This window comes from Caretta caretta, chromosome 1 (genome assembly GCF_965140235.1).
Source record: "Caretta caretta isolate rCarCar2 chromosome 1, rCarCar1.hap1, whole genome shotgun sequence".
NCBI classification, from domain to species: Eukaryota; Metazoa; Chordata; order Testudines; family Cheloniidae; genus Caretta; species Caretta caretta.
In genome coordinates this window covers 227028163-227053676 of record NC_134206.1, presented here as the reverse complement: position 1 = coordinate 227053676, position 25514 = coordinate 227028163, and the positions used below count along the sequence as shown (strand labels likewise).

General features: G+C 40.0%; 1 long non-coding RNA gene across 3 annotated transcripts in view; it reads left to right on the top strand.

Annotated features, from left to right (window-relative positions):
- The window catches only part of LOC125624216 (uncharacterized), a 140370-nt gene that overhangs the window by 70071 nt on the left and 44785 nt on the right, over positions 1-25514 (top strand). The window lies entirely within an intron of this gene.

The following is a 25514-nucleotide window of genomic DNA, read 5'->3' as shown; positions in this document are numbered from 1 at the left end:
ATACATTTTGGGGCTTCTTCTATATGGTACCTGGGCACCTCTGATAATTAGAAAGTTTGCTCTGTTTTTGAATATAGTAGTATTTTTGGAGGTCAAGGTTGCACTGTATTATATCAAAATATAATAAAGCCAGTACTAGGCTATTTAAACTGTATGCAGAGAGAGATCCATAGAGAGTGCTATGACCATGTGCTATGGTTATATTTTTGTCTTCTAATACTTTGAGTCTACATTATGTGGCCTGGAGAGGAAGGAATTTTTGAAAGGTTACAGTTTGGAATTTGTGGGTAGATTCCTGCAATGTAAAGCAGAAGAAATTGTTAGTTACAATGTGCATTTGTAATAGTGCCTAGTTATATATCCTTGCCAATAAATTCATTTGCATTGCATGAGGAGTGCCAAAGCAAATCATAGGTTGACTCATATAAATTTGAGGGAATGGACATCAGTGTTCCTAGTAAACTAGCAAGTCTCTTGTATGCTGACCCATTGGGTCAGTTTTGCGTTGGGGCTTTTCCTCTATTGGACAGCAAAACTAATGTTGCTTTAGAGGCTGCTGCTTAGGTATTTTTCAGCATGCCTGAAAAGGCACATGAGGAACAACTCCAGCACTGGAACTTTGCCTGATTTGGGTATGGTTGCACCCTATACAAGGGAAAAGACATGAGGATGAGATATACAACAGCCACACAATGGCAGAATCCTAGCAGCAGCAGTGTGGCAGTAAATACAATTGTCCATCCACACTAGAAGAGAAACAGGAGGATGTGGATATGGATTAATTAGGCTGCAACTTTATATTCATTTATACTAACTGGGAGTTCACAGCAACAAATTATACAGTGCAGGGAGCATGCGGTTGGCTCCCCATCGATCCAGATGCAAAAACCCTAAGTCCCCTTCTTCTCCTTAGGCTCCCTCTAGCAATCCAGGCCACACCCTCTCCTTTATCTCCCCAGTTCTTCTACTGTCTCACTGCTTAGGTCAATGAGGTTTATAGCCAGTGATGAGCTGCCAGAAGCTGAAGAACCGGTTCCTTCAGTTGCTCCGGTTCTTCGGTGGCACTTCGGCGGCACGTCCTTCAGTCGCTCTGGGTCTTCAGCGGCACTGAAGGACCTGCCGCCGAAGTGCCACCGAAGGCCCGGAGTATCGCTGGGTGAGTAAAAATTCTCAGGGGAGCTTCCCCAGCCAAGAGCTCAGGGGCCACAGTTTGCCCACCCTTTTAACAACCAGTTCTAAACTGGCTTCAAAATTTAACAACCGGTTCGCGCGAACCAGTGCGAACCGGCTCCAGCTCACCACTGTTTATAGCTGTTAATAAGAACAGAATTTGCTCTGAGAGCCCATGTGGTGTTAAGATGTAAAGCTGTTTAGTATACTGCTTGCAATAGCTACTTTAGAGCCATTACACAGTATCATGGCTTATATTTTACAAAAAAATGAGTGGTATTGGGTATCCAATTTGAGATGCCTTAAAAAGGCCTGATCTTTAGAAGCTGCTTAACACTCTCTGAAGAGTAGCTCCCTTTAAAATATCTCAAGTTCAGCATCCAAAAAGTGAGGCACCCAAGATCACTTGTCCCTTTTGAAAATGTTAGGCCTGTGTGAATGTGTGTGACAAATCTAAAATTGCAGACATGCAATGGAAGCTTTTTTGAAAAGTACTTCACGTGCACAGTAGTTCTTTTAAAAAGACATTTTAAATATATATGTATGTTTGAAAATTTAGAAATTACCAAAAGCAGAATGTGTTTTGAAAGAATGAAAAGAAAGCTCATCATTAGAGAACCCGAGTAGTTGAAGCTGTGAGTTGATGCCACTTTTCACCACTAAAGCTGGATTTAAATTATGCCTAAATCATGTGTGATCTTTGAACACATAACAGACCACTGTACAGTCTGTTATGACTGGCACTTGCTGATGAGAAGAGGTCCAGACCTGGAGTAGCAGGCGTGTTGCAGATTAGGATTGATGCCCATTGGGGGAGGCCATAAAGTTCCTGTTTATATGTCACCTGCCTGTAACTAGTGCTGTTCAACTTTAATGAGCACTAAACTTTACCCAACTCTTTTTTTTTAAAGGTTGACAAATATTATTAAAGATAAGCGATTATTATAATCACAATTTTAAAAAAAAATGTTACAAGTCATAAAGTGATACCTTATGTATACAGTTCCTTCTGACATGGGTAGATCCATGCAAACCGTCTAAGAAGGTTTATAATACATGGGTGACAGTTGCACCAGCCAGATGGCCTAATGGCAGTGGGTTTCACTGATGTACCAGTGATAGTAGCTAAGTTCCCAGTGCCACAGGGTGTGGATCGGGAGCATTGCAGGTGGGAAGGAGTAGTTCTCTTTTACTGGTGCTCACAACACTGTTGACTTGAGATCTGAGGCAGCCGTATCCAGACCAGCCATCAAAAGTCACAACGGCACAGGGCCCACAGATGGATGAGAGAAAAGTTTGGAGGGAAAAAAAGCATTAAAGAATGGGGTGGAGAAAGAAAAACAAAGGTACACATGAGAACAATTCCTCACCTCCACTCTTCTCCAAATCTGTGTGCAACTATGGTACAGAGATATGGTCAACTAGTCTTTGTCTAATACATATAAGGATGTGCAATACATCCTTTAAGAAAAATTAAGCAGACAATTCTTAGGCACTTTATAGAGAGAACACGGAACTCTTCTACAGTAATAGTAAACGTAATAGTTACTTTCACCTAGTTAAAGAAATCCTGCACAGATTGTTACACACATAGGAACCAAATTCTCTGCTGGTTTAAACTGCTGCAGCTTTATTCTAGTCAATGCAGCCATAGCAATTTACACTGACAGAGTATTCGGCCTCATTCTCAAAGCAACTCAGAGGAAGACTTCTGTCTGGAAAGGTGAATCTAGAATGGAAAAGTTTTAATTTAGGGTTAGGGTGACCATACGTCCAGTTTTGGCCAGGACAGTCCCTTTTTTAAGCCCTGTCCTGGCCATCCCAACTTTTTTTGGCAAAAGTGGGCATTTGTCCCATTTGCTCTTGCCAACTTGATCAGTTTGCTAGAGCAAAAGGGACAAATGCCCACTTTTGTCAAAAAAGTGGGGTGCAGTGCAGTTGGAGGAATGTGTGGGAGGCGCGCGGAGATGCCAGCCCCGTGCAGAGGGGGAGGCTGGGTTCAAGCAGGGTTCAAGCAGCCAGCGATAGTGTGGCGTGGAGGCTGGCAAAGTTCAATCAACCAGTGATGTCCTGGTGCCGGGGGTGGAGAGGGGGCAGGCAGGGTTTGAATGAGTAGCCCCATGTGGTGTCCCATTTTCCATCTGGGAAATATCGTCACCCTAATTAGGGTTGAGTGTATTTTGCTAGAATCCATATGCTTTAAAGAAAATGTCCTTCTCTATGAAACAACACAGTTTGTTTAGAGTTTCTTATTTATCTGCTCCACATGAAATGTTGGGTCAGTGAAACAGACAGTATGGGGGATGAAACAATACTGAAATATTTATTTTATCATATGTCGGCTTTTGCTTTAGATCTTCTTTAAATTCCTACCAAATTCACATTTAGTAAGGTTGCTTTTTCCCTTCCCCACAGTATGTCTGTCTCAGATTGCACCCAAAAAGATGCAGGAGTTATTTGGCAAGTTATGAAATCAAGGCACACAAAGAAAAGGCTTCTGAGAATCCATTGAGAGGCTTTCATGTATTTCTGAGCTCACTATACACACCAATACTCTGTGTGTCGTTTTGGGTACTGTACAAGCACATACACTAATGAACTTGAAGGTAACTACTTCCATTAACTCATGAATGGTGATGATAAAATACAATATAAATGAATGGAAATACCCTGAAAGGGAGAAAAAACTAGGGCCATTTAATCTAAATGCCACTGTGTATTTTAAGATTCTTGTTATGATGATTGTTTTACTGGGTAAAAGTGGTGCCTTAAAACTCAACAGATTAGAACCCCATGGATATTCAATGATATCTACGTATACTTACTAGCTGAATACGTTTGTACCACCTTTCATTCCTATGAGCATAGCAGAGGCATCACAGGAATGGGTCAGCTAGACTCTTTTCTGACTCTCACTTAAACAGAATTCACTAGGTTCCCTGTTACTAACTAATGGGCCAAGTCAATGCCCACTGAACACAGTGGAGATCAGGTCCTAAGTATAACAAGGGTTTGGAGCTTCCAGTGGATTAAGGCAAAATGCATTTCAATACAGAGAGCAGCACAATGGCCTGTGTATCACCTAAGACCCAATTTAAAGGTGTGCATTGAGGACTTCCATGGGGCTTTAAGGGTTCAAAGGGCCTCTCACTGAGGTGAATTTGACCCGTTAGTGCACATTCATCTGAATGGGAGTTTGGCAGTTGCAGGACTTCAGGCCCTAGAACAGAGATTTATCATCAGGATATGAAGGTTGTGCCAGGAGTAAGTTGCAAAGAAGTACCGCTGGTTGTTAACCACTGGATTATACCAAACTAGAATTTTGTTTTACTGTTACTAATAGGGAAAAGTAGGGTGATCGATTTGAAGCAGTAATCTACTCAATCTGCGTGTTTTATTTGTAAAATAAGGATAGTAATAGTGACTCCTTTTCAAAGCTCTTTGAGATCCTGAGATGAAAGGTGTGCTATATAAGCGCAAACTCTAACTTATTATTATTGATATTCTAAATATAGCAGTAATAGTTTTTGAATAAGATTATATGCTAGAAAATTAGGCCTAAATCCTGCTAACATTTTCATCCATGATTAATTTAGCTCAAGTGAATAGCCTCATTGTAGTAAATAGGACTGCTCACATGATTAAATTTAAACCCATGTTAAGTTTTTTCAGGATCAGGGACTTAGATATAACATATAATTAATCAGAACAATATCAGGTTGAGGACAAGAAACAGAAGAAATTGACAGTTGACTCTATAGTATTATTTTTAAGCCTCATCAAGATTCAGAAGGAGTTAAATGTATGTGTAGCATTTAGTGAAGTTTGGTTATTGATATTGAACAATTTACTTCTTAGCTGTCTCTTCAGTGCAATACACAGAGTCAACTGTTTTATACAAAAGTAGCATAAAATGATTTCATGAACTTCAAGTCAATAAGGAGTGCATAGAAGGTCAGTATTTTACTAAAAATGTCAACCTTGTATTCTAAGTACAGTGTTCTTTTTTATTAGGTATTTTAAACAAAACAACATACTTCATAATGAAGTGCAATTAAGATATGTTGCTTGTATATAAAACTCACTGTAATTAAGAAGTTGTACCACATATTGCCACCTAAGAAGCATGCAGTAATATATATCTGGAGGCTTACACCATGTGTAATGTAGGAATCAGATAAATATTCGTAATCACTTAGTACTGGAATGCCTGCTATTTTCTGTATTCATATTTTATTGACTATATATGAAGGAAGTGTGCTCCCATGGATATGGCGTTGGACTTGAAAAGATGACTTGGGTACTGTTTTTGGTTATGCCACCAATAAGCTGTTTCACTTGTGGCAAGTTACTTCATCTCTTTGAGCCTCAGATTCCCCATCTCAGAAATGGGGTACTGATACTTACCCTCCCTTTTTAAAGTACTTGAGATGTATAGATGAAAGTACTATATAATATTATTAATAAAAAATAACCCAGAACCCAAAAATCTACTGACAATCCATTGTCATTCTGTGGAAGATGGAACTCAGTATTGTCTTCTTGCCCATCTTTATGGGCAGCATTCACCCTCCTTTGCGCACTGGGACTTCCTTGACCTTTATACCACAGAGTGCAGTGCACTTCTGTAACTCCTTGGCTAAACCATGCCATCTTTGGCAAAGCGTACCATGGGGCTTCCTTGGTATTTTATGTCATTCACACTGGGAATAGCTGTTTCACTCACCTAAAGGTAAAAGTGTTCTGGGGTTGAGACACTACATAATGCCATGGGCTGATCTGAAATTGGTCTGGGATGTCACCCAGTTTCCTTCCTGTGATCAGAAGCTTAAATATATCAACATGTTTTATTTTATTAAAATTCCAAAAATATTTTAAACAGTAAGATTCCTAATCAAAACCAGTTGAAATAAGGGATGGGCAGAATGGTTCACTCCGTTAGGCAATGGACTTAAGTTCAGGACACCTGGGTTCTACTCCTGGGATTGCTACTAACCTGCTGTGTGACCTAGGGCAAGTCACTTCACCTTTCTGTGCCTCATTTTCCCTTTCTATCTTCTGTCACTCTCTTCTCTGTTTAGACAAAATTTAGACTTTGGGCCAGGAGCTGTTCCTCAGTATGTGTTCATATGCCCCTAGCAGGATTGAGCAGTGATTTCAGTTGGGTGTCTATAGGCACTACCATATAGAAATAATTAAAAATAACAATAATAATACATAACAAATTGAGAGTGAAAGCTGAACGGTGGGCGCTCCATTCATAACTTATCCAGTTTTGCTTATATAAGAAGTCTCAGTGTAAACTCTTAACCAGGCCATTAATACGTAAAGCTCCCACCACCTGCCAGTATTTTTACCACTAAGTTGTCTAACCCTCCTCAGAGCAGGTCTAAAAAACAAAGTGTTAAAAATGCAGCAGAGTTTAGGAGCTTCCTCTACATTCTCACACCCACTGTTGGAGTTGCACCCACGTTAACACAGTGGGCAACTGTTGCCAAAACCCTCTAGTGTAAATGCTGAAAAAGAATATTAGAGAATTACAATTTTCCTCAAGTGGCTTGATTATATAATGTCTAAATCAGTCTTAACTGTTGGGCCTTTATTTATAAAAATTAATCAGATCACATGTCAATAGCAAAGTAATTATAATGCAAAAATTACTGTATGAATCATATCTGTAGTTCCTTGAGCAGAAGCTACAATTTGAAGCAGAAAGAAAAAGAAAGCCTTGAACTAACATTATTAAAAATAAACATGAAGAATACTGTGTGAGAATAGCCTGTAACTTGAAATAAAACACACACACCATATCTACAGGTGGTAAAATTGGTTGTCAGTTCAAGCACCAAATAATTTGCATGATTAATTTCCAATGTTATTTAATGTGCTATGAGCTGATGGTTACAGCACTAGGAGATTTGTTATGTTTGAATTTTAACTGGTGATCAGACCAGCACAGTAAAATTATGAGTAACATGTTACTGCAGAAAACAAATTACTTTTTTCCTTTCAGCAAAAATATTAGTTAACAGTATTTGTCATCATAAACAGTTTTTATTTCTTAACCGTATCTCAGTACCCATTTATCTAAATAAAATACAATCATGATGCAACAAAATTATTTGCAACTGCCCTAATGGAAAGTTTTCACAGAAATAACGTTTCTGATTCACAACAATTTACTTAAAGTAATTTTGGGACATTAATAATTTACAATGAGTAGATTGTCACTACATCAGTGCATTTTATTTAAATAACTTAATATTCTAAAAAGATGATTGGTTTTCTGAACTGTTGACCTTAATAACTGTTCCTAGTTATTGTGAAAAACCCCTTCGAGTCCTAAATTATCAAACCCTTGCTCAATGTCTTTCCAAAATAACCTGCACTAACTTTAACAGTAGTTTGCTAGTCTCAAATTTTCATTTGTTGCAGGACTCCTCCAATTATATTAACAATAAGAACCTCTTCACTTCTCTTTGTTGCAGCCCCTTACAAAGTCCGGAGTTTAAAATAGTGTAGAGATGTTGATTTACATGCTAAATTGTGATCTTGCTTTGGAAATTCCTCTGATGAAATTGTTTGGATGGCATTAGCATTTAGTGTACGCCAAAGGTGCCATTCCTGCAAAATAGCACAGATCCCTACCCCTCTCACTAGCAGATCCCACTGCAGAATCAAATGTTAAAGATCAGGAGTCAGATTACAGCCCCTGCTGTGGCCCCTTTACAACACTTGGGCTGCATAAAAGGGCTACAAAGTCCCTCAGGAGACTACCACCGGCAGAGAAGTGTAATAGCATCCCTACATTGTCTTCCTGCATGGTCCCGAGCATAGGAGTGGAGCTAAAGGTATGAGAAGACTGGACAAGGAGTAGCCAGATCATGGTGCTCCACAGCAATTCTGGATTTTGGAGCAGCTCATAAGAAGCTGGATATAAACTGAAGGCTCTAATTTTCATTGGGGGTCATAGCTGGTGCAGCCTGGAATTCAGGAGTCACAAAGATAAAGCCATCTTTGCCTCCTGAGAGTGCAGCACCAAATCTGACCCCAGATTTGTACCATTGCTGCTAGCTTCCCCGGGTTTCTCAATCCAGACCTCTTTTTCTCCTCTGTCTACATGTGGTTGTTCCATGTGGTTGCATTTCCAATAAGAACATCTTAGCAACTGCATTTTGCGTGTAGATTTTGGCAGGGTGGGAATGTGGGTGTTGGGAAGGCCAGCGAGAAGAAGGGTACAGTACTGGAGACTAGAATATTAGCAATAGGGACTGAAAGAGGAGGATGGATCCTAGAAATGCCGTGAAAGAAAAATCTTCAGATTTGGATGCAGCCTGGAGCATGGGGTAAGGGATGATTTATAGAGAGCCTTCATCAACATTGGTTGAAATTCCCAATTACTTTTTCTAAAATATGATTTTCAGTGAAAAAGGAAACTTGAAAATTTTCAGTGAAAAGTTTTGTTAAAAAACCCCCAACACGCTGTTTTTATAAACTGTCTATAGAACTAGTTGACATTTTTTGACAATCAGTAACAGATAGGGAAGATGGTGGTATATTAAGCAATATCTAAAATGTGGGTAGGAAAGAGAGTTTGAGAGGTGAATTAAGCTTGAGCTGTAACAAGTTTGAACTGACATCAAACCATCCAGGAAGAGATGTCAGAGAGACAGGATGAGAGGAGGGAGACAGGTCAGGAGTGGACAGAGAGATTTGTGAGTTACCAGCATAGAGATGGAAATTAAAGTTACAGGAGAGCATAAGATCATCAAGAAAAAAATATGTTAAGAGTGAAAAAAGAGGGGTCAGGACAGTTCCTAACAGGACCTCTATGGAAAGCAGGAAGTTTGGTTTAAGCCTTAGGAGAGCTAGAATCAAAAAGATATGAGAGTGGTGGGACACCAAACTAAGAGGTTAGATTTCTTCCCCTAAATTTCTAAAAACAAAGAAACATCAACCAGTGTTACTTCAACTTCAAGTGAAATAAACCACTGAAATACCTGACCCCTTGGCGATAACCCTACCTAGCCAAAACCTCAGAAAAATGCTTTCAATTTAGATAATGTAAGGTAATTTTTAACATTTTAAAGAAACTATTGCATTGTTTAGCATGAAAACAAGGCAAAATTCTCGTCTTCAGTCTAAACAATGCAGTCTTTTCCTTAAAATGTTAAAAATTACCTCCCATTACCGAAACTGAAAGCATGTTTCCAAGTAATTGACTACCTCCTTTGTGCTGCACTGAAACCAAAGCATTTATTATGGACTATAAATGGCAGTATTGATTGCCAAGTCTACTTAAAGGCAATTTCAGTTGGTAGAATTATAATCCATTATAAAATCCAGCATTTTAAAATTTCAACCTAAAAAATAAAAACACAAACACTTAACTGTCTCTAAATTTATTAAATGGCACATACTATTTGTGATATCTCTGTGTCCTCCTTCCCCCACTTCCCATATTTTTAATCAAACCCTACTGCCCTTTCTTCGTGGTTCAGATGGTCTGTTCAGAGAAGTATAAAAAAGTTTGGCTATTTAGCTCAATCTGTTGAGTCTGCAAAATTATATTGGTAGTTCTCTGAGAACAGGCTCTTGGATGAGATTTTTGGTGCTGTCTGCTTCTGATGATGCTGGGAATACTGTGAGAGAGCCTGAATTGCCTTTCTCATGGTATTCAGTCAGTTCTGTTTTCTTGTCCTTTCTAGAACCAAGAAGTGAATTATCGGTGAAATATATGGCCTGTGATGATCATAATGACCCTTTCTGGTCTTAAAAATCAATGAAAGTACAGTGTTATGAAAACAAGACAGAATTGAAATGGAACACTGGCATAAAGAATAAAACTGGTTGAAATTTCCTAAGTTTTCAGTTATTTTCATCAAAAAATTTATTTTCAATGAAAAGGGACACCTGACATTTTTGAAGCAAAAGTTTTGTTTAAAAAATTGTTTTTACACCCAATTATGGGGCTATTTAGAAATGTTTGGACAATGAAAAACTTTTGACCAAATTTTTAAAAAGACAGTAAAAATTTTTGAAAAATGCCCTTAGCATTTCTTATTGATTTTTTTGACTACCTGTAATTAACATTTATTCAAACTCAAAATGTCAGGCTGAGATTGAGTTTCGGGTGATGTTTCTATTATTTTATTACAGCCAGTTTAACTATTTCTAGTCATTCACTACCTCATTGCGCAAAAGACTATTGTGCACACTCTTGTAGAAAGGATATTGATGTGGTAAAAAGAGTATATTATGGAAATCAGCACCAAGGATGATAAAGGCTCTTCAATATTTTAATTATGAGGGGAAGTTAAGAAATTAAGTTTATTCTTCAAGGGCCTCTCTGCATTCCCATTAATAGAATTCATTCCTCTGGCGTTGAGCTGTGGAACTGTATACAAAAGTCAGGTTCACTGGGGAGAGCGTGCAGTAGCACACTTGTGCTTGGATGACATAATCAATTCAGACTACATAAGGGAGTGCACTCCTCTTCTATTCACTAGGCTCGATATCAGGCCTGAGATCCACCTCTCCGAAGCAAAATAGCATTAGCAGCTAAAATTAACATCAGCAGCATTCCCGCCTGGCATGGTCCTGCACTGCAAGCTTCATCTAGACAGTCTGCAGCAGCACTGCAATCTCTGTCGGCACTGCCATTGGCACTGCAGCCCCCTTTCGCACCTTTAAAGTCGACACCGTAACCAAAAGGCAGATTTCCAGATCTCTGCCTGTTGCTGCTCTGGTGCAAAAGAAGAGTATGTGTTCCAGAGAGTCCACGAAGGAGAAGAGGAGGAAGCATCACTCTGCATTTCTGCCACTGGCACGTGTTTGGGGACTCCTTACTGGTTTCAGTGTCACCTTTGGCACTCGATCCTCAAGTCAGTCTCTGTTGCTTAATTATATAGATACCTGACCAGTGCTAATACCTCTGACACAGTCGATTTCTCCTCTTATCAGAGAACACCGCCCCTCCATTGACACTATTAACATTGCCTCTGTTGCTTGACTCTATGCAGTGATATTCACCTCTGGTTTCAAACCAAAATATCCCAGAGGAACACTGGATCCCCTCAGAAGTGGCCATGAAGGTTCCACCAGCCGAATCTGGAGATCCCATTTGGCTTCCTTAACCAAAGACTCCACTGGAAATGGAAAGATATTACGCAGGGCCTTCTTCAGTTATTTATGCAACCCTGAATTTGGGAGTCCATAATCTCTCTGACATACTGCCAAACCTGACACAGCGATATTGTCTTTGGCACCAGCATTAATATACGACATCTCAGATTAAGTGGTAAGAGAGATGGTCACTGGTATAGCTCTGGCTTCAAACATGATGCCTGGCTTCAAACTGAGTCAGAAGCCAATTAAGGGCCTAACTTTTGAGGGCTCTGGCCTCTTTAGTGGTGAGGCAGATGATGCTGGAAAAGATCAAGACTAAGGGCTTATCTACATGGGATGTAACTGTATGGCGAGCCAGAGTGTGGATCTATAGTGAACTAGCTTGCTGTGAAGTAACATCCTGTGTGGACACTGCTACACAGCAGTGAATGTTCCAGAGTGCCGCTTTGACACATTGCTGTTTGAAATGGTAGTTCATCAATGGGCACTTTGGAACTTTCCGTGCACTGTAGCAGTGTCCACATGGGATGTTACTGCACAGCAAACCAGTATGTTGCAAAGTCACACCCTGGCTTGTCATGTAATAACATCCTGTCTAGACAAGCCCATAGAGAGTCACCTACCAATTTGCATCTGCTGCTAATGTTTATGCTGGTTATTGAATATGGATTAACACAATGTGACAGTGATACATATGGCCTAAAATGGAACAATTCAAGGCTATTTGATCTAGACTTTGCTGACGGCATCGCTCTTATCAATGAAGACGCCAACGGACTACAAAAATGCACAGACCAGGTAAAAGAAGTAATAGAGAAGATAGGTTTGAGATACAATGCAAAGAAATGTAAAGTCATGTTAATGGTGACTACAGGACAGAAATCAAAACTGAAGAAGAGAAACTGGAGAAGGTGGACAATTTTACGTATCTTGACAATTTTATGTATCATCATCAGCCAAGATGATACTAGTTCCGAGGAAATAAGGAAAAGAATTGGGAAGGCAAACACTGCATTTGGAAGACTCAAAAACATCTGGCAACTCAAAACATCTCCATCAAGACAAAACTGAACATGTACAAAACAATTGTTACCGCCATCATAACATATAGCAGTGAGACATGGCAACTTACCAAGAAAGATACACAAAAGCTGGATGTAATTAATCACAAATGTCTGAGAAGAATATTGGGAGTAACATATAGAGGAAGACTAATGAAGAAGTCAGAAAAATGACTGGACAAGGCACCCTCTCACAAATAATCTACAAAAGAAGACATCAGAGGCTGGGACATGTGCTGAGAATGGAAAAAGAACACTTACCAAATACTGCCCTTGAATGGAAGCCAGAAAACGCCAGAAGAAAAAGAGGAAGGCCATGAATAACATGGAAACGAACAATTCTGAACAACATCAACATGAAATGGGAAGATTTGGAGAGAAGGGCAGTTGACAGGCAAGGATGGCAAATGTGTAGCCCAATGTGCAGCAAAGCATGGGATGGACTAAGGACTAATTAAAAGCCATATTACACAACCTTTTGGTTTCAGAGATAGTCTCCCACTGCTCAACAACAGCAGAGTATCCAACCTGAGAGGCGATATGATCCTCCACCCTCTTCTAAAATGGCTCCTGTAAAAAGTACACAATATAGAAGTAGGATCCCTCACCATATGTTAGCCTTGCCATTAGCTCCCAAACATCACTTTTGACAGGATGCTTCAGAGCCATATACTTCTCTCACTGCATTTCAGTTCTGATCTCTCTTTCCTCTTCAACATCTGGTATGAGATTATTTTTGATCACTGGGTGTTAGATATCATCAGGGATGGTTACTTGATCCAATATCACAGAAGGCCCCCTCAATTTCACAGTTTCTCTCATTATAAACTCCTGTTGGAGGTGATAGGCTTCCTTCTTTTAAAGGGTTCTGTAGAGGAGATTCCTCAGCAACACCAGCAAATAGGTTTTACACCAGATGTTTCCTAATATCCAAGAAGGGAAACAGTCTGAGACCCATCCTGGACCTCAGAAACACCAAGAGATAATAGAAATAATAGATAGAAATTTCCAAAGGACATTATCCTGGCCTATTCCCTTGATCCTCAGAGTCCTTTTGGGAAATGAGACCAGACAGAGCCAATGTTAACCTGATAACACCAATGCAGCGCCAACAGCACTGGTACTTAGGGTTGCCAGTTTTGGTTAGACGTATTCCTGAAGGTTTCCTCACGTGACGTACTCTTTAATTCCTGGAGACTCCAGGACAATCCTGGAGGATTAGCAACCCTTCTGGTACACCAGTCTCCTCCAGTTGTTCAGCCAGTCCACCTTCTGCTGCTTCCAGACCTCGTCTCCCAGCGACAAGAGAGGATTCTTCCTCCCAACCCAGAGACACTTCATCTGGCCCTGAGCTCTTCTGAAAATCTGTCCCCTTTTGTCTTGCCCAAGATCATACAGAAATTCTGTTACAGAGGCAGGGAATGAATCCAGATCCTGGGTCCTAGTGCCTTAACACAAAACCAGTCTTTTTTTTTTAAAGAAGCAAGACTTTGTTTGAGAGGGAAGGAAACAGCTCAAACAGAAATAGGAAGCTACTGTGTTTGTGGAGGGGAGCAATGAGAACAGGAGAGAGGTTGAAAGAGAATAGGAAAATGCCATGAGCACCTGGTGGTCAGTAGTGAAGGATGGGAGCTGCTAAAGGGGAAATCAGAAATATCTGAGAGCTGCCAAAGGGTGAAATTACTATATAATAGTGAACGGCAGTTGGGCAAAAAGAAGTGAATTGTTGGGGTAATAGCCATCAGAAAATGTCAAGACACCAGAAAAAAGTAAGCACCAGAGGGACACTGGAGTTGGCCAGAAATGACCATGCTTCTCATGTGCATGAGAAGGGGCATTGGAGGCTATTTTTGTCAGCCAAAATAGAAATGGATTAAAATTTCAGTTTGGTAAAACATTGTTTTTATCAAAATAAATATAATTACAAAATAGTAATCAAAATTAATCTTTTAAAATCATTGACTTCATGGGCATGCATGGGAATTCCCAATATCATAGTCAGAACTGATACAATATTAGAAATATTTTAGCAAAGTGGAGGCGTAAGTAATTCTGTCTATTAGGATTCTTTCTTGCCAGTGCTTGCGGTGTTTCAGACAGGTTAAAGCTGAGTGGTTTTCTCATTCTTGGAACTGATGCACAGCATTTCTATTATGTCTTATTAAATGCTCTGTCAAGTTTGAAAATCTGCAAACTAAAATAAAAGCAATGCCAAGAGAAAGAGGCATTAATACATTTCAATACAATTAATACACTTCCAGCTTGTTCATATGATGAGAGCTGGGGGAGGAGTGGGGAGGAACCAAAGTTCAACGTATTAAATAATGTTGTTTTGGTACTTTATGTGGTTGAAATCAGAAGAAAAAGTCAAATTAATAGAAAAATCCCTGTGTTTTTGTTATGAACACAAAACAAAGATTGATTTGCTAATATTGTTGACAGACTTTGTATATATTTGCAGAAGTTCAGCCTAAAACAGAAATCACATGATGCACTCTTTTTCCATCTTCATTTCAAAACAAAGGGTAACAGTCATTCTGTAGCATCTTGTGAGTGTAATTTCACCACAAGACACCTTCCTAAGAAAGGTGAGCATTATTCAGTTTTGCAGATAGAAGAGCAGAGGTGCAGAAAGAATGACTTGATCAAAATATGAGTCTGTGGCAGAATTGGGATAAGAACCCAACAGTCCTGACGCCCAGCTATTCTTCTAATGATGCATAGAATATTTTACAGCAAAGAAGAGTGCAAGTCATGTTGTTTATACATACTATAGCAGGCATCTCATTCAATATATTTTGAAAATGCAGAAGAAGAAATTCTGTTATTTTATGCATCTAGTTGTCCCAAATCAAAGTCCCCACTGCAAACACCTTTCAGTCTAAATGGACAAGAGAGAAAGGGAAGGATAAACGAATGTATAGATTTCTATGGGAGTACCAGTGGTGGGTGTGTGGGTGTAAATACCAGTCAGTGGGACTTAAACACATGATCAAAGTTAAGCACATGCTTAGGTGCTGTCCTGAATAAGGATGGAGTTAAACATGTGCTTTAATGCTTTCCTGCCATATTAACTGGGAAGGGGTTGTTTCTACAGTGATCTTATGCATCTGTGCCCCTTTTACTAGAAATGTAATGTACAGTACAGTATTTAAAACCTACTAAAATCTCAGATGATTTAAAGAGTGCCCATCTTCTCTATAAATAAACAATATCTGACCTGTGTACTCTGGACGACTATCAAAGACCCTGGCAGGACGTCAGACAGTCACTTAATATAACTTCCCAGCTATTTAGGGAACTCTGTCTCAGTGTCACTGGGAAACAGAGCTGGAGATGACAGTCTGGATTTTCATTCTCCTTCTGGAAGCCATTTCAGTTATGCAGTGTGTTATCTATCTTTCTGTACATTTATAGCGTAAGGAATTATTTACAGATGAAAATAGTCCCTGGATAAAGCAGAGATGGATGTAGAATAAAGAGACGTTATAGCTCTAACATTGCTTTAAGTTTTTGAAATTAAATTTACTTTTAATAGCCGTCATTTTCTGTGAAAATGGTAGAAATAATAAATATAGGGATAAAATTATCGCTTAGTAAAATGCTGTGTAGAATGCATAATAAAATATTTACATGAACTGGCAAATACCATTTAAACAGTTTTTGTCATGTTACAATTGTATATTAAAACAAAAAAAATCCCTTTCTATTTACTGCGTTACTAACAACCTCTTAAATTATTAAAACTGAAAGTATTTTTATTTAAAATTAGATTTTTTTTTCATTATGTACTATGTGTTTTATTTTTGCATTTCTTTCGGCTTGACTGATTAAAATAGAATGGAATAGACTCCGTTTTGTTTATAGTTTCTAGGCATATCACTTTCAGCTACTCATGCATATTAAAATTCTACAGTGTCCACAAACATTGTAGGAATATGTTTATTTTTTTTAATCCTTTTTTATGTGAGATTCAGGTCTCAGTTACATGGGAGTAAACTGAGAGCAATATTACTGAAGTCAATGAGCCCAATTGTCAGTGAGCCTGAAATAATTTCAATTTTGCTGTTATGCTAGTTTTACACGATATTAGCTCTTTGGCTTTGATGAACGTACATCTGTTTTACACTGGTATAATTAAGGAGAATTCGGCTCAACAGAGTTAAGTAGGCATAAGTCCCAGTTGAGAAGTGAATCAGTACCCACTGTTTGTTATTTATTTATGGTAATATTTCTTATTGATAGGGCCCTACCAAAACCACGGTCCATTTTGGGCAATTTCATGGTCATAGGATTTTAAAAATCATAAATTTCATGATTTCAGATATTTAAATCTGAAATTTCACGGTGTTGTAACTCTAGGGGTCCTGGCCCAAAAAGGAGTTGTGGGGATGGGGAGGGTTGGCAAGGTACTGCTGCCCTTACCTCTGCTGGTGATGACACTGCCTTCAGAACTGGGCAGCTGGAGAGGGGCAGCTGCTGACTGGGAGCCCAACTCTGAAGTCAGCAGCCTCCCAGAAGTAAGGATGGCATGGTATTGCTACCCTTACTTCTGCTGTTCTGCTTTCAGAGCTGGGCCATTGGCCAGCAGCCATCGCTCTCCGGCCATCCAGCTCTGAAGACAGCAGAGCAGAAGTAAGAGTGGCATAGTATGGTATTGCCACCTTTACTTCTGCACTGCTGCTGGCAGGTTACTGCCCTCAGGGCTGGGTCCCTGGCCAGTAGCCACCGCTTTCCAGCCACCCAACTCTGAAGGCAGGTCAGAAGTAAGGGTGGCAATACTATGACTCCCCTACAATAATCTTGTAACACACACACACACACACACACACACACTCCCGTTATGGGTTGGGTCCACCGTTTGTAAAACACTAGTCTCCCCCCCCGTAAAATCTGTATAGTATAAGGTAAAAGTACACAAAAGATCAGATTTCATGGTCCATGACGCGTTTTTCACAGCTGTGAATTTGGTAGGACCCGACTTATTGGTTTTAAATTTTGTGTAATTCAGCCTAGGACTTTAAGCTGGGTATTGCTTTCTTGAGCCTCTAAGAGAGAGAGGAAGAGAGGAGAAGGCAATTTGATTGACTTTCAGGATGCAGACCAGTATGAAGGCTAACATGGCTGGTTGCTGTTAGTGGTAGGATTGGAAGTTGTTTTAGAGATGGGGCATGGTCATGGCAGTGACTTCATTTGGTTACTGACCCCTTTTTAGAGAACTATCATGGTGACGAGCCAGGGAGGGCCACTGAGACATCAGTGGGGCTACTTGCATGCGTAACTTTACTCACTTGCCTAAGCATTTTAAGAACCAAGTTCTTAGTATTATTGGTGAGATAAAGTAAAAGCATTTAACTATGCATGAAATGTGGGCCTCATCCTTTCAAGACTGGAATTCCACACGTATAGTGACAGAGTCAGGAGTAGAATTTAGGAGTCGCTGACTCCCAATTGCATGTGCAGTCCCCTAGTCCACATTGACACATCCTCTGCAAATATATTGATGATGGTGCATATAATAAAATATCTGTAAATTCAATGTAATGCCCTATTAAATATAGCTGAATGTTTCAAGTAAAAGCAACAGGCAGCACAAACTAATAAAGATGCTGATTTTGTTGTAAATGGAATTTTATTTGTAATTTTGAAAGTCACTGGCCTTTGGACACTTTTATTTTGCTCAATTTACTGTACATACACAGCACAATATATTTGTTGAGTCATCTTATTTAACAGACTCTGACTCTTTAAATGTCTTTTCCTCCCTATCTCCATTTTTCTTTTCTGGCTTTCTTCCTTCGTACACATATAGTGGGATACCAAAGGAATTTGCACTTTGGGAGATTGATTTTTTTTTTAATAAGGATTGCGTAAAGGAAATCAGAAATTGAAAACTGATTTAAGATTTTGTCTTAGGCTTTAGCAGTTATTACACTGTTTTGCGGTTGAATTAATTCATTTGTAGTGGGAAATTACAATTGAAACAAAACCTCATTTTATTCGTGTGTGATATTGAAGTGTTTTTCAAGAGGATGAGTTGGCTTGTGTTTTTCTGAGAGTTTCTGGGCAGTATATTATTGGCCAGCTGATTGCAAGTTCTGGAAAGAATAATTCTCCTACAGAACCAGGACAGAGTGTTGCTTTGGTGAGTGGTTTTCATGCAAATTGAATTTATTTTTTTTTAGAATCATAGAAGATTAGGGTTGGAAGAGACCTAAGAAAGTCATCTAGTCCAATCCCCTGCTCAAAGCAAGATCAACACCAACTAAATCATCCCAGCCAAGGCTTTGTCAAGCCGGACCTTAAAAACCTTTAAGGATGGAAATTCCACCACCTCCCTAGGTAACTCATTCCAGTGCTTCATCATCTTCCTGCTGAAATAGTTTTTCCTAATATCCAACCTAGACCTCCCCCACTGCAACTTGAGACCATTGCTTCTTGTTCTGTCTCTTCTGTTTTCTTGCAGCTACTGGGTATCCTGTGTAGGGCTACAATTATATGGATATATTTTGTGAGCACTAATAGTTCTGATGGAATTAGACTCGATAAATGCTACCATTATTTTACTATGATATAGTGACACGTTACCCAGGTTATACTCTCAAGGCAGTGCACTGTACTTCCAGTGAAGAAGCACTTACATGGCCTGGAGAAAATAATGAGAACATATTTAAATGGGATGCCTCCTTGATAAACTTGTATTGCCTGGGAAAAAATTAAACTGACCAAGAAATTCAGTTAATTCTTTTGCAGATGTATGCCTTGGCACAAAATTAACAGCATATGAGAACTAAAAGGACACTGACCACTTGATTTTTTTCCCCCATATGGAATAATTAAAAGATCAGATTTCTAATGTTTGTACCCTTTAAATAGCATGATCTGTTTTGCTTTGTTTTTCCTATCGTGGAGTAACCTGACAGGAAAAAGTGCTGTCAAGTGTACAAAGTGAACTAACTGAAACAATAGAGAAGTTCCCCCAGCACAACCATCAATAACTTCTTCTTATGATGGTAATCTCAGGGATTATTTGTAACCATAAGAGATGCAGTTTTTTGAGGCAGAAAGGAGATATTTTGCTTCAGCAATATCCCTTTGTCTGGCTATGCTGAAAGGACAGGAGACATTTGACATGGGTTTAATCAGGCCGCAACTTTATTAGTAGATGTCTGGGACTACCCTGCAGATAACAGTGTACAGTTCAGGTAACCTCATGTTTATTCCATTATTACCTGGGGGGCTTTGACCAGCTCCCTCTCTTTTTCCATCCAGGTCCCTCCAGCAAATCCATTGCCAGGACCTTACCATACCTGGGGTGGGGGGCTTCCACCAACCCCCTCTTTTTCCCTCCAGATCCCTCCAACAATTCCATTGCCAGGATTTACAATCCACCCCGCCCCTTGTAGAAGGGTTAAGGTGGGCTGTAAGAATGGGGGGTTGGCTCCCTGCTGTACCAATCATAGGAGTCCCCAATTGCCCCCCATTCATTCCTTTAATGAACACCTCTTTTTAAGTCCTTTTCCAAGCCATTTATCTGGTCACTGTAACCTTCCCTATGGAGTACCTGTATTGGACATCCGCCCCAAGGAGGTGACAGCAATTAGCTTGGCTGCCTCCTACCCACAACCAGTTGGGTTCCAGACATCTCCTAATGCCAACTTTTATATCCGTTAAAACATGACAGCACCTAAGTTGAACAGATGAACCCCATCCTCCCAAAACAACTCTGCTGCCCCATATACTATGCCAGGGAAGTGAAATTACTGCCCCTCCTATGGTCCTGAGGTTTTTGGCCACCTCTCTGTTGACATACTCCTTGCTTTGTCCACGCTGTGGGCGGGGGGAGGGAGGGTGTCACGGTTCCCTGCCAGACCCTGTACTGAAACAATGTCAACTTCTGGAAAAAGTTCAAGGATTAGTCCGGAGTCCCACCTTGCTCTTAGTTCCACCCCTTTAAGCATTCCCAAATTGTTTTCCCCAAGATGCACCACGATTATATCTGGTGGCCACTGACTGGCCCGCACAGCATATGGCAGCGGTATTAGTTGATTCCATGACATACCCCTCCTAGCATGCCAGCTGAGTACTGCTTCACCACCAAAGCCCAGCTGCAAACCCTCGGGCAATCTGGACATGTGCCTGTGGGCCCAAAAGATAGTACTGTGCCCGCAGATCCACACCACCGTCTGTATGGCTGGTCGTCCAACATCTGTAATGATATTACAACAAATTAATGCTGCCCTGATTCTGAATGAGTGGGACCAAATTCATGGGCTGACTGCCCCCAACCTCATCAGTCCCCATCTCAACACAGTAACAAAATGATGTGCTGTGAGGGGACTCCTGTCACGGTGCATCAAAAGGGGGCCTTCCCTCTTCGGCCGTATCACCCTGTAGGCCTTCAAATCCTGAATGGGGCTGACCCCAGGCTCACCATCCTCCCAGATTCACCCCGGCTGACTTGATCCGTCTTTGACCTTCGCAAGTGTAATATCACTGAATACTCATGCCATTGTACATCATGCAGTTCCAAAGCCTTTCCCATAGAGTCCCTACAGGACCCAGGTACTAGCTCACTGATCCTGAAAACACCAAAAATTGCTATTAAGAATGCTGCTCTGAACAAGGACACCTCCTGTCGACTATGACATACAGTGCCAAGGATCTGCACGAGATCCCTGAGCATGTAAACTGTGATGGGATGACTAGAATCCACCCTGGGGCCAGCGATACGTGACCACCAAACCAAAAACCATCAAACTAAAAAAACCACTGCAAGGATCAGGATAACCATTTAGCCTACTGACAAATGTAATGGCAGAAAGGCAATTTGAGATTGTGGAGGATGCCGGTTGACAGGTTGCCAAGGACAGCATGTACCACAGAACCTGTTCCTCTGTAATGGGCCATATTGTGACCGGCCTTCCTGATCCTAAAATTGCATAAAATCATTAAAACTTCTCTCATAGCTCTGCCACGTGCATGGAGCAACCAATCTTCACACCACAGTGACAGCCGTTCTACATCCAGGTTCCATAGCGCTAGTGGCATCTGCCTGGGTTCCTGCCTGGCTCCTGGTGCCAGCTCCAGAAATCTGTAGACCTGAAAATGAGACAAGACATCTGCTATGCCATCAATCCCAGAGAGATTATGAAGCAATGTAAATTCCTTGGAGCCTTTTGCGCTGCTTGAAGCTCACCCCTTGAACCAGCTTGCATTTTGTCACCCACGCCCCGTTCATACAGGGCCTAACCTGCAGGTGGCATTTGTTCTACCCTGTGTCCTGTTGCACCACTGTGGCAGGAGTGTGCTGTATGAGAACCAAAACATGTTTTGCAAGCATGCCTGAACGTACAGATTCTGCAAAAAACAACTGCTATGATTAAATGCATGCCCTTGAATGTATCGTATGCCAGCATAGCTAAGGAAGGCAGCCTTAGCAAAACCCTGTCCCTTGGCTGTCCCCAGCCATTGGAAGAACTTTGTTAGCCTGTAGCAGCCATGCAATATCATGCATCTGCTTACTGGGGTGTGTCTCACCCCCCACCCCCCAGATGAGCTGAGACAGTTTCTGGTTAGCCCATTTGATACCCCATCAGATCCATACCCCAGTGGTTTTTTTTTTTCCTTTTTTTAAGGCTCAGAAGAACCATTAGGGCCCACAATCCACATCTTAACAGAAAGCACATCTGACTTCATTGTTTGCTAGGAGAGGTAAATTAGTACAAGATTTTTCATTCATTGGCCATTTGTCTCTTTAGTACTTAATCGAAATCCATTTACCATTGTCACTGTGTTACCAGTAATGTACAGTTGTAAAGGCAGGCTGTCACCTTAACAAAGACAATTCCATGATTCATATTACTGAAGATTAATACAGCAAATTACACATCATCTTGCTTTGTATGTATGTGCATAGATAGATAAATACACATTAGGACCTGTTTACAGTAAATTGTGATATAGTGAAACTCTGTATAGTGAAGTGGAGAGAAATGCCTAATGTATTTTATTGCACTGCACTACACACAGATTGCAATTTCAATTATAGTGATATTCTACTTAGGGTGAAGATATTCTGTGAAATAAAAACTTGCTCTCTGTAGGTGTGGATGTGGGCATACTGTATATACACTGACACATACTTTAGGAGGAGCAAGAGGTGATGACAATTAATCTTCTGGAAGACAAGTTTTCTGTGTGTGAGCGAGAGTAAGGATATGTCTTATGGTGGTGTGGGTGTGTGTGGGGGAGTTTATACAGTGGCCAAAACATTTTTATTGGTATTAAAAGCTTGAAATTTTATTCCACCATAGCATAAGCTGGTTTGTTGCTATGGGCTTACTTGGGGAAGCTGAGCATTTGTTTATTTACAATATTTTTGTTTAAAATAAAAGAGCATAGAGGTATTTGGATTTTGTGGTACATCATCATACAAATAATTATATATAGTTTGTAAACCAAAATATAAGAGGAAAAGAAAACAGAGTAGACTTTGGCCTGCTTAACTTGACAGTGTAATAGTTTATTCACAGGTTACTACTTCGTGATAGTCCCTACGTATATTTCACTAGGGCTATCCATGTGCTCCATGTGCCTGATATTAGAGAATTCTAGCACATAGTGTCCATTGGTCCGCACCTACACACTTGCTCTTCTTGTGGTCCGTGCCAAAATTGTAAGAGGTAGTGTGCACCAACGCCTCTCCAGTTCCTTCTTACTGCTGCCTGGCCTGATTTGGAATCTCCGGTGTCCGGAACTGATCCTCCTCCTATTTGAGTACTGCTTGTCAGACACCCACAGTGGAATACACATAAGGAGCGGCACACAAAAAAAAATGAAGTTATTGATCCTTCATAACTGGAGTTCTTGTATTCCTGCCTTGTATTCCACTACCCACCCTCCTTCCTCTCTGCTTTGGACCTCTCTGATTCGTGGTAAGAGAAGGAACTAGAGAGGCATCAATCTGCAGCACCCCGTATACTCCCAGCACAGAGCACAGGGAGAGCAAGGGCGCAGGCACGGATCAATGGACACTAGAATTCTCTGATCTCAGGCACATGGCGAGATAGAGACCACGCATTTTGAAATACTCCAGTTACGAAGGGTAAGTAGCTTCCCTTTTTGAAGAGGGATTGAATGTGTCTGAAACAACATTTGGAATGTGTATTTCATTTTGAAGAGTAAATACTATTTCTCTCTCTTAAAACAAGTGCCATAGAGCACTCTGTGAAAGATATTTCATTATTTATAGCCGTGCCACACCGTACCTGCCCACAGGCCACTGACAGTCTGGGAGAGGTATGTCCCATGTTCTCTGAGAAAGAGGGTAATTTTAGTAACACCCCACTCCTGATCATCCGTCTCATAACTATCCTGGGGTGCATTTTTAGTGCAATGCCTGCAGAAATAGCCAAAGTTTTATATATTTGGTGCCTGCTGCAGCAGCTGTTTAATGAAATCTATAGTGTGTATATAGTAGTATCACATGAACTAAGACCCAATTTCGCATTCAGTCACAGGATTGTAACTCCTATTGACTTTGAGGGCAGAATTTGGCAAATTATATGTGATTTTAATGGTGGAGAATATCTACTGAACTTTTGTGGAACTTTTTTGCTGATTTTGCTGATGTTGTATTAAACAATTACAACAATGCTATTTAATGTATTTCTTTAGTACTGTTCTAAGTCTTGCTTTTAAAAACTATATATACATACATAAACGGAGGGATAGGTAAGAATGAGTTGCTGTGGGCTTATTTACATCTGGTTATTCAAAATGACAGACCTCATGAAACACTCTTTAATAACTCACACCTGAGGAGGGACACAAAAAACATGTGGTTAATACGTACAGTGTATTGATGATGTATTAAAGAGCTCTCTTTTTTCTGCCAAAAAAGCTCTGCATATCATTAGTAGGAATTGGAAGTCACACAGTTTCCAAAGCAATAAATGCATATCAAACACCATCTGATAACTGTATTTTGCTTTTAATTAAAAGGTCTGTTTAAACACGTTTGGCCAATTTCGCTGCTGACGTACACATCTCCACTCTAGGTGTGCAACTTGTTTGTATCAGCAGCAAATTTGGCACATTTTGTAAAGTTCTGAAGGAATGTCACTCCTGCACATAACTCTCATGTGTGAAGAATCAGAAAATGTGTTTCTGTAGCACTTTCTTAAGGTATACAAAGTGAGAGTTTAATCACTAAAGGGGTAAAAGTGTTACATCCTGGATAAATTTACACACAAGACAATCAGAGACTTCCATTAAAGGTTTTTGGCACCAACTCTTACCTTCCAGCAAATGTTTTCTAAAGGTAGTTTGCCATACTTAAGTTGTTTATGATATAAAGAACCATTATTATAACAGAAGTGTAAACATGTCCTTATTTAACATGTGTAGTCCTAGTTTCCTGTGACTAAAGCAACCTTAGCAACAATTTTGCAACAGGAGAGGAGGTAGGTTGATTTCTTCTCACTTTGGTTACAATGATACATAGTGTTCAGTGTGGTTATAATTACTCTATCATGGCTAGAATCAGATTTTGCAACCCAGTGGTGGAATATTAAATGTGTTTGCACCATAACAGCTGAGTTTTAATCATTACTAGGAAGGAATTTGATACGTGATCATTTCCAGAGTACAAAGTATAGTGTATAATCTATTGTTTAAGTTTTGAAAGGGGTATGATCCTCTTTTCCCAACAGTTCATTATTCACATCCCATGATATGTGATTTCCTTATTTTAAACACTTTTGATACATCACTTGAAAACCTAGAAACTAATTGATCATGAAAAATAGAATGTGAAACTAACATCATTATATGAGACCCTGTTCTGTACCCTTTCTACGGAATTTTCAGTTCCTGGGCATGGAACAGTTGTTGAATTGTTGATCATATTCCACTGTCAAATCAATTAATTCTTTATGGAATATATACAATAATGATGGACCTCACTTATTAAAAATTATGGGGGCAGATTTAGTCCATTATGTCAAGCATATATTGTAGAAGATGATCCAGCATTTTGGGCTGGAGTCCCATCTGATCTTACCACATCAGCACATTTGGGCCACGTTGGTACTTGCATCAGGGCATTACATTTGGATGGGAATCTTCCAAACAACACTGAGGTGTGGTAAA